Source organism: Dermacentor albipictus, chromosome 6 (assembly GCF_038994185.2).
Source record: "Dermacentor albipictus isolate Rhodes 1998 colony chromosome 6, USDA_Dalb.pri_finalv2, whole genome shotgun sequence".
Lineage (NCBI taxonomy): Eukaryota > Metazoa > Arthropoda > Arachnida > Ixodida > Ixodidae > Dermacentor > Dermacentor albipictus.
In genome coordinates this window covers 77,480,863-77,491,905 of record NC_091826.1, presented here as the reverse complement: position 1 = coordinate 77,491,905, position 11,043 = coordinate 77,480,863, and positions in this window count along the sequence as shown.

Here is an 11,043-nt window from a genome sequence, read left to right as displayed (position 1 = left end):
TATACTGTGAGAAGCCATGTTGATGGTGCCATCTTATGGTGTCGAGTGGTAAATGGAGACGGCATAGTGCTGAAGCGATTGCATTGACTGGCCACTTTCTTAGCTGCTGCTGTAAAGTATCAGCCACATCAAGTTCATCAGCAGCACTTTTGTAGCTTAATGTTTCTAACGCATTGCAAGAAAGTATCGCGAGATGTAGCTACCAGCACGGTTACTCCCCGTCCACATCTCCGGGATCTCAGTACTCTGTGAAGGGTGACGTAAATGGACAAGCTAAAATGCCCCAATCACTGGACAAGACTGGCCATTACCGTTTCACCACATGGTGTCAGCTACAAGATTTTGGGAGATTTGCTGATTGGTTTGTAGAGTTTCACATCGCAAAGCAGCAATGGGGCTTTCCCATTCATCATCAGTGTACGCTGTGTACATGGTCAGAATCAGTGCAGTGATCCAGCTGACAGAAGTGCAGTAGCATCTCGTTCATACGTTTTGAAAAATCGTGAGAAACGTACTAAACGGGAAAATGTACAATTCGAAATAACTAAAGAATTGGACAGGCTCAACTATTCTTGACATCTACGTAATGTGAAGCCTCGCACGGGACGCCGACGCGCGTCAAGCTGGTGGTGCTCTGGTGGCCCAAGACGCGTTTTGTTTGCCTATTGCGTGTTGTTTTAAGAGGTAGACAAGAAACCGAAGCGCAGTCGAGCTGGTGCGCGACGCTGGATGCAGCCGAAGCGAAACATGATGCCCACATCACGCCACCTGCAGCAGGGTACAGCGGTACACTTGGATTATTACCTACTGAAAGCTTGCAGTACGCTACCAATGGCACCACGCACTATAAAACAGATAGGTGAAGATTCTGATGGAAATAGGTTCAGCAGCAATAGCTGTGAATGCAGCGTGTGACGACCCGGGCAGAAATTTGCTGGTACCGGAATAAGAAACTGCGCGCGCCATTGTTCTCACGTGAGCCATTCTCGATCGCACATGCCTTGCACCTATTCTTGTTCACATGGGATCTAGCTGCCGGAAAATGTATACGATCAAGGGCGGCGCATTTCAATTATCGCCCACTAAAAACGTGCGCTACGCTTCCAACGGCATCGGGCGCTGTGAAACAGATAGGCGAAGATGCTTGTCACAATAGGATTGGCAAGGATAGCTGTAAATGCCGCATGCGACGACCCCGGAGAAGATTAGCAGGTAACGAAATGAGAAACTGAATGCACACCAGCGTTTTCATGCGAGACGGGCAGGCGAGTATTGCGGTGTAGATGCTGTGGCGGGCAGCGTCATCGCAATACTGTTCTCAATTTTGCATGCCTCGTGCATTTTCTTGTTAACATGGTATCTAGCAGCTGGAAAACGTATCATACAATCACACTTTGGCGGCGTACTGAACGTTGGTGCCGGAAAATCGTGTTTCTCGGGAACGTATGAACTGGTAAAGAATGAGCATCGCTCTATTGAGTCATTGTAACGGGAATGTATTAAGTTTCTACTGTACTCACTTTTATCTCCACACCAGAAATATCGACTTCCCTACCTTCAGACCCCAGGCTCACCAGAGAGAACCTTACCAAACGTGAAACCTCAGTCCAGGTCAGTGGAGAAAAGGGCGGCTGCCAAGCCAAAAGTCTCTGAGCAGTGCGAAAATAAAGTTTTTATGATGATGATGAGCAGTGCTCTTGTTATGTCTGGGGAATAAGTAATTTGCCCGTCACTCTTCTAGGGTCGCAAGTTTATGTGTAGTAGGTACGTAACAGATTTTAGCTGACAAATCGTTTTTCAATGTGGAAACACACGCCTCAATCACTCCGTGTGTTTCCTTGCTTCCCTGCAATATCACTCGGGTGTAGTAAGTCTCTCCCAGGACTGCAGCCCGGGCTGTCCCATACACCTTCTGTCGCGTGAGCCTGAGGTCAACACTTCGAGAGACTGTGAGGTGTGTGAAGTGTTATGCCCCAGCATCTGCAGCATACATTCATCTGCTGTGCCTCTGCTTGGGAACAAGGGCTACTACAGATGAGATTCCAACAACCACCATCCTATGGACTGACCAAACTGACAAACCTGCCATGATGGCTCTGTGGCCATTGAATTGCAGCCCAAGGTTGCAGGTTTGATTCCTGCCCACGGTGGCTGCATTCTTGCAGGATTTCGGACTGAGTTTGATAAAGTGGTGTTTTGAATGCCTACTTGGAGCACAATACGCTAGCGTTTTTGCAATCGGCTCCCATTGGAACATGGCCGCCCCAATGTTGGAAATCAAGCATACTACCTTGTACTCGGCACCACTTTATTGATTTCAGTTTGCACAATGCGAGGGAAGGGAGGAGAATGGAGGGAGAAAGACATGCATGTCACATGTGGGCGAGGTTATTCTGTCAAAATCCAGAGTCTTGACTTATTAACCTTTGTTAGATGGGTTGTGCGACCTTTTTTGGCCTTCCTGGAGGATGCTTCCTTTGCAGACATGTGACATAAGGAGTCCAATTCCCAGAGAGTGTTGCCTGGGTGGGGCAAATGCCAATGTCAGCTTGGAGAAAGGAACCACTGCCTTTGAAAGAGTGTGACTATTTTTAAGATGTGCGGGGAGGAAAAGCAAGATTACAAAATGTAATGCATTAAAGAAAGCAACACGCGTGCCATGTTTTGCGACCACTTATTCTACAAGCGTCTCGTTCCGCCACAGTATGGGTGCAAACCACAGCTATGGCATTTCTTGTAGTACTTCCTTTAGAACGGCAGGTGTAACAGCTTGCCTCTGTGGAAGGGTTCTACTGAGCTTTTCTGTCGCCTCCTGCCCCACACGTGGTCTTAGCCCTTGCAATGTCTTCCTTTCCCAAGAGCACAGACTGACGGATTTTCACCGAGGACATTGCTAATTGTGGATTAGAACTGTATTTCTCATGCTATAAATGCCACCACAATTAATGTCATAGTAAGGGATAGACAGTGCTATTGAAAACTTCATATTGCTTGCTCATTGCAAGACATGACTCAGTTGAAGATGAAGTTGTCATTGGAACAAGAAAATAAAATGCTTTCAACCACAGTCGCCATTTAGTCTGCTAAGGACTGCCTTAGCGAAACCATTCGCAGCCGCATTGACATAGTGGAACTAGCCGTACGACCACTCTGTTTAAACTGCCAGAGAATGGGGGAGCGTGATGATAAAAACTTTAACATTGGAGAACGTGGTATGGGGGAAGAGCCCTTAGTCCAGCGCCCCTACGATGTCTTTGGCAATGGCCTTGCCCTGGTGTATAATTGCCCACCGTGCCGCAGGAGTCCCACCACGAAGGGTCATCTCCCACTGCTCCATGGTGAGGGTGGGTATGGGTGAGTAGGAAGAGAAGATGGAGGTGAAACACTCCACCGGGAAGTGAAACGTTGTTGGCGAGGCTCCGCACATTGAGCAGGTGTCCGTGTACTGTGTTGGGCGTAGGAGGTCTGGTGTTTTCAAAGGTGTTTGGCCTCGATCTTGTGAAAGATGGTGGGGGTAATGATTATAGGGTCCAGTTTGTGGTATAGTGTTGTGTAATGTGTCAGTGTGTCATTGGTGAAGTGTCCCTGTCTGGTGTAGTCGCCTCATCGCATGAGGGAGCTTGGAGCATGAGTTCGCACACAGCCACATGAGCACCTTCATTGCCTGGCAGTGAGACACAACAAATTAAGGCATCCAGACTATTACAGTCACGTTCAAACATGGGGCTTCTTCAATTTTCCACTTCTGGCTACTTGTGGGCTGCCAGAGCCAAGAGTGTCTTCGTTTTTCTCCTGTTGCTCCGCCCACCGCACTACGCCCATCCGCGGGGCGTTCGTGTTGCTCGGGCTGGGCAGTTCTGGCTACCCACGGGCTGCCAAAACCTGCCAGGACGATTTTGGTCTGGCTGCTCTCCGGAAGTTCTCTGGCAAGCAGATGACTAAAAGAGGCGATGGGCGCTTGCCGCCACCTTTGCGGGGACTTCACAGATTGCAACGCGGGGGCTCGAGGACTTAAATTTACCTCGCCCAGCCAACACGGACTGCCGAGCAGCCATTGGAGCGTCCGCATCAGGATTGATAGCCAAAGAAGCAGGCAGGATTCTAAATGGCAAACACCCCTCTGACATTGTTCACCACATAGTCTGGTTCCCAGCTCACATGGGACCAGATGTATTACCGGGTCACCTGAACCCCAATGAGATAGCCCACGACCGTGCGCGAGGTTTCGTATGCCGCGATGGGATGGTGTCTGGGGTGAGTTCGGGAGAGCTCGTCCACAGTGATCCACTAGTTACTCTTCATGAAATCACCTCTCATTAGAGAGGGAATAGGCAGAGTTTTCCTTTCCCCCATCATAAGCTCAACAGGCCACAAGCTAGCATGCTCCGCATGCTCCAGACGGGGACCTACCCCTTTAGGGCCTTTCTGAACATGCTCCACCTGGACATTGATCCACTTTGCCCAGATTGTGGCACTGAATTTAGCTGATTAAACCACATGCTCTGGCAGTGCCCAGTGCCCTATGTTACAGGATTTTAACCGAGAAGAAGACCGGACGAAGGCCATCACAGACCCAAAACAATACGTCCAGGTCCTGGCTGTCCAAAGGGCCCGTGAACGAGCGGAGAGGCATGGCCTCTCTGTTCCGACGTGGGACTAGCCAACGGCTGGGTAGGGACCTGCAGGCCCCCACTTAGCTCCTCAGGACCCAAATAAAGTCGTTTGCTGCTGCTGCCCAGCCAACTATCTATGGTCATCTTCGGATTTCCTTACTTCTAACATTATCTTTTTAGGTGCTAACGCTCCGTTCCGCATTGCGCAGACGTGTGTTACGAGCAGTGGTGAACCGTTTGAAGCTTTTGTGTGTGTGTGTGTACTGAAGGCTTTTTCGCGACGATCAGCGCGCCGCGCTCTCATCCGTGCATGTTATCTGCATCGTGTTCCACGCAAGTTGTAGACGCTCATTCACACATTGCGGTACATTTTGGGTTCGTCTTTCTCTGGTGACTTTCCTTTTTACATATCTCGCGTATGTGTATATCACCTTCTTCTGCAGTTTGCGAAAGCTTTACAGCTAGCCCGTGTTCTCTCCGTCGTATGCTTAGGTGGCAGCTCGAAACCGTATGTGTTCGCATGCAGGCAGTTGATCTAAGAATGCACCGATTGCACTCGATACATTAGACACACGTACATTGGCTTATTGCTCTCATGATCGCGACCAATGTGTGAATCGTTTCGCTGTCATAGGCGGCGTGCATTTTCATGCGCCAGCCGCGTCCCCAGCTTCTTAAAATGAGAAGCAGAATCAGCCACAACAAACTCTGAAATCGAAGCCCAAGCAGGTCGGCATGAAATTTTATGCGTATGAGACGTACCCGATAACCTGCTTTTTCATGTCTTGTGATGACACAACGCCTACTCGTCAATGTCGCCGGTGGGCGACGTGATCGCTGCGAGCAGGGATCCCCGAGCTATCGCTTTCGAGTATACAATCACTTACGCGCGATTTCGCGTCTTGTCATCCGCCGCGTCGAAGGCCATCTGTTGCGCTGCGCGCAAGGTAGTAGTGAGGTTGGCCTAGTGTGCGTCCTGCGCCGAGTCGCGCGAAATCGCACGAAAGTGATCGTATTCCTGAATGCAACCATATATTTTCAAGCTGGCAACGCATAAATGGGCCGACTACGCCGATCGCGCGCCGGGCGCTGTAATGCTGGCAGCTTGTTTACATTAGGCCAGCTGCAGGGGCGTAGCCAGGGGGGGGGGGGGCTTATGGGGCTTCAGCCCCCCCCCGAAATTTTTTCGTGCTGTCATGCGCCGCCGACCAAAACAACACCCGGCGCCGGAAATCATGCTCGATTTCGTCTAGAATATCCTTTATTCACGCTCAAAAAGACATTTTAGCGCAAACATTGCGAAATCAGGCTGGATTTCGCGGAAACGCCCATGCATCGGGAGTCGCATATCGTAACGCAAGGAGCCCCACCGAGCACAAAATTTCAAGGGCGTTTTGATGGCGAGCGGGCTCGTCTCGGCATCTCGCGGAGGACGCGGAATCTACGGAGCGCTTGGATTTCAATTCTGAAACTTTGTGGGTATGAAGTATTCTCATAACATTTTGATGCGAAACGTGCATTGACATTTCCAAAGTCGTGCTTTAGATTTTCAATTCCAGAACTTTGTGGGTTTAATGCTGTTGCAAACATTTGACGCCAAAGCTGCATCGACTTTTCTAAAGTCGTACATCGGGCCATACAACGAGACAAGCCAAATCAACATACTATCAGACAAGTTGACAAAGCACGCAGCGAGGTCTGATGAGACAAAGCGTTGTGGTGGTTAACTTGTGCCGTCAGGTCAGAGAAAAAAAATATGAACATTTTTTTTTCACCTGCGCCAAAGCATCCATGTCAAGACCCTATAAAGCCACCATTTAACTAAGTTATTATTTATTTTTCTACCTAGACTTTTATTTGCGAGGATACATTGAGCCTGTTTCTCATTTTTCGTTCTTTTTTTTCTTTTTTTGTTCTCGCAACCCGCGGGCTCAGTCTTGTGTGCGCAAGGGAGAAAAGCGGGGAGGAAGCGCGCCGCCTTCCGTCGCACGCGATACATTTTGGGAGTGGAGGGAGGGGGGTGGGTGCTGTGATCTGTGAATCTGTGGTTGCGCAACCTGTTTATTTGCCTTGTTTGATGCATTATATATAGTGACTTTTTCTTAGGTACGTAGATTTATTGGAGACTTATACGTATTTTTAAACATCTTGTTGCGAGGTTTTGTGTATATGCGCAGTGAACTTTGTTTCCAGTGACAATTTTTTGCCCTGTATCAAGCTGTATCTTCACATTTGTATATTCCATGGTATCTTCGCATTTCTAATGTACGAAGGCGAGTCAAATGAAAGTGAGACAACCCGCACCGCGCACTAATGGTTCGGTTCATTATTTTCGAGGCATGCGCGTAGCAAATACGCATCTCATTTACAAGTGACATGCAGAGGTGAGGTTAAATGTTCTTTAATGCTCTCATAGACTGGGTTGAACATGGTTGCGTGACATAATGGACACTTCAAAAGTTGAACAGCTTGGTGTCGTGAGGTTTTTGACAAATGAAGATGTTTCCCAAAAAGAAATTATTCGCCGTATGGCTGCCGTATGCATTGAACATTGCGTTTCATTGGCCACTGTGAAACGGTGTAGCAAACTGTTCAAAGAAGGACATGACAGTTACAAAGACGATCCATGGCCGGGCCAAAGCCACCGTGGAATCACCCCTAACACAATTGAAAAGGCCGTGGTTGCTCAGAGGCTATGGTGTTGGGCTGCTGAGCAAGAGGTCGCGGGATCGAATCTCGGTCACGGCGGCTGCATTTCGATGAAGGCGAAATGCGAAAACACCCGTGTACTTAGATTTAAGTGCACGTCAAAGAACCCCAGATGAGGGCGACGACCTTTTGTCTGAAATCCAGCCTGGCAGGAACTTTGATCAAGTGCTTCAGGTTCGTTGACGACTACCTGGTAGTTATCCCCTCCCAAAACAGTTCCAAAATTATTGGAGATATTCTCGCCGCTTTTGATAAAGAAGGAATGGGTCTCAGATTTACTCATGAACTACCCAGTAATAATGAAATTCAATTTTTGGATTTGCAGTTAAGACTAACAGTGCAACACATTTGTTGGCATTATAACCCCAGGACTAGCAAACCAATTCTAAACTACGCCTCGGCACACTCAAAACTTGTGAAAAGAGGAATTGCTATGACGTGTTTGGGTTCCGCACTTAGAAAGTCGTGCCACCACCTCGCCAATCTGAGCTTCTCGCAACAACTCAATCGTCTAGAGAAGGCCGGTTTTCCAAAATCCATTATTGTATCAATATGTGAAGGGCTAGTGAAGAAAATAAAGAAAGGGGACGCACCCCAAAGACAGATCGAAAAAGTTAAAAAGTACGCAGTCATCCCTTATGTACATCAGATGGGGCATGGGTTAAAAAAGACAGCCATGAAATATGGCGTTCAAGTAATCTTTTCAGCAAAGAACTCCTTAAAAAAGATTTGCAATCTTGTCAATAGGCCTAAACAGCCGTCCAAAGCTACATGCCGCGTCAAACACTCGGGGCAGCTTGTGGCATGTTCGGTGGGAGTGGTTTACGTCATCCCGGCTCTTTCGTGCGGCAAAATGTACTTTGGGCAGACGGGACGCTGCCTTAACATCCGCCTTAGGGAGCACCAATTGGTGCGATCAGGAATGAAACAGGTTCGAATCTGGCCGCGCATTGTAGAGTTTGCTCATGCAAACCCATGTTTGAACAAACGGAATTAAATACTTTATAAAAATATGCATCAAATTAACCGCGAGATTGTAGAGGCCTACTTCATGCATGTGAACTCAGGCGCATGCGTCAGCCAGCCTTCTATCACTCTACAGGATAAAGAAGCTGATTTTTTGAATGGCAAGATAGGATAACACCCTTGTAAACGTCATTTCACACGTGTTTACATTTTCTGTATATAATAGTCCGTCGCTTGAAATAATACACCAGTTGTTAGTCTGCGCTCGTGTTGTGTCCTTTCTTTTGTCCTTCGTCCGGGTCGCGCTGCCCACCCACAAGAACATGACCTTTTGTCTGCAATTGTGAACGGGGATGACTCGCACGTGGTGCCGCTACTACTAGCCTGAAACACTACGGCAAAGCTTACAGTGGAAACATTTGAATTCACCACTAGGAAAACAAAGGCCGTCATTTCTGCCGGAAAAGTGTTGACTTCTTTTTAGATCGTTAGTGGCCATTATTGATCGAATTTTCTAAATCTGGAGAGATTCTAAATCGTTTCAGATATTGTGAAAGGTCGGATCGGCTGCGTGTCGCAATCAAGAACAAACGACGTGGAAAATTTAGCATTGGGGACATCTTGCTTCACGACATTGCCCGTTCCCACGTCGCTGATGTGGTTAATACAAAACTGGCAAAGTTCAAGTGGGAAACGCTGCAACATCCCTCATGCAGCCCAGACCTGTTGCCTTGCTTCTTCCACATTTGGTAAAATTTGAAAAAAAAAAACTGCTCAAGGGGCCAGATTCGTGTCGGAAGATGACGTGTATTCATTTACAGATTTTTGAGGCAGCAACCCAAGGAGTTTTATGAGACGGGAATTACGCGACTCGTTAGTAGGACAAGTGTCTAAATACTCATGGTGACTACTTTTAAATAAAGTACCCCGTTTGTCATATATTCGCATTGGCTCACTTTCATTTGACTCGCCCTCGTATATTTTGCAGAACTCCTGCTTTTATATGTGCTCTCTGTTGCGACTATAATTTCGGAGCAATTACTCGCAATGCGCAAGCGGTGACAGCTGCTCCTGCGGAATACATTCTAACAAAGGACAGTGTCATTGAGATTTTCCCCTGGCCTTTGCATATGTACGAAAATGTAAGCACGGTTGTTGAATGACAGATATTATATATATATATATATATATATATATATATATATATATATATATATATATATATATATATATATATATATATCCCCCGCGACTAATTCTCTAAGGAGGAGGCCCAGCTGCAAAGTCAGCCCCCCCCCGAACGAAATTTCTGGCTACGCCACTGGCCAGCTGTCCCAGCGTTCGATTTTGTAAACTTCGGGCAGGTTCGGTTGGGATCTTGGGATCCCAGCCCATGTGACTTCCTATCAGAACCGGAACTAGCTGGCTGCCATCTGGCTACCAGCGAGTTGCCAGAACTCCGCAAATCGAAGCCCCAGAGTCGAAAGGGCTGCAAGACTGCACGAAGGCACTAACGTATTATAAGCTGGTTTAATTAAATACCATTATTTTGAGTGCTGTACAATAAAAACAGAAAAGTGCACAATCATCGCACTCTACTGGTACTATGGTGGCATACCGGTAATAATATGTGTGCCAGAACCTAATTATTTGGAGGTTAACAAAAACGTTTGAGAGAATGTTTAGCACCCAGCAACAGCAATGTGGATTGGAGGGCAAACAGGGGTATTCAATATTCTAGCTGTACGGCCAGCGCGGCCCTTGTAATGCTTAGGGTAAATATCTGCAGGTGTTTCATGATCACGATGATCAGGTATCACGATGTTTCATAATGCTAATCTGCAGGTGGGCTACTACAGTTACAGAATGCATGTCAAGAGATGGAAGTGTGGTCGATGACGGCAGAAAATTAGATATGATGGGGTCAAACTTGGGAATTCGCACTCTTAGGATGGGGTCAGCTGAAAGTTCTTCGCCTTGCAGTTTACATAAATAGGCTATGAATATGAACGATTATTAGTTGTCCAATTTCTCGTATGTTAGCGCTGCCGTGCAGTCTTTTAGCCCCTTCTTTCATGGACTCCATGTAGCTCATATTGATCGCGACTGTACGTTATTCAAAAATTATAGCCGTACGGTCATGGTACGGCTTCAAACATAGGAGCTAAAGGACGAGCGCCGCGACCTCTGTCATGGCAGCAGCACAACTTCAAGTCGTACAGGAATAGAATCGGCCGCGTTGAAACCAGCCAGCGCTGGTGATGTTGTCGTGTGCATACTGAAAGTTAAAACCGAGACCTTGGTTGAAACACTTGGGGGGGGGGGGGGGAGGTGTCGTGGTCGTGCGGCTGAACTTTCTCTGGTCGCTGTTTTGCGGTGGCAGATTTCAAGTATTGCAATGCGTGTCACATAGCACTCTGCACAGCGTAGCACTCTGCACAGCGGCAGGGATTTACGGCACTGTATGGCGCCGACATTGCCCCAGAATATTAATAACTGAGAATTTACAAGCATATAATTTAGTTAATAGTTAAATTTGTGCCAGTAGTGCGCGCGCACAGCGCGCATTAACCAGGCAACAGTTCGTCGTGCATTGTGACCGTGCAAGCTTAAATTCTCTCGAGCAATAGTTTCTCATTACGTGACATCCTGTTCAGCTTTCTTAATTTTTCTGTAAGAGCTGAGCTGATACAAAGGAGCGCATCGCACAAAATAAAGCAAATCCCTCCGCGACGTAGCGAAGGAGGCATCGTTA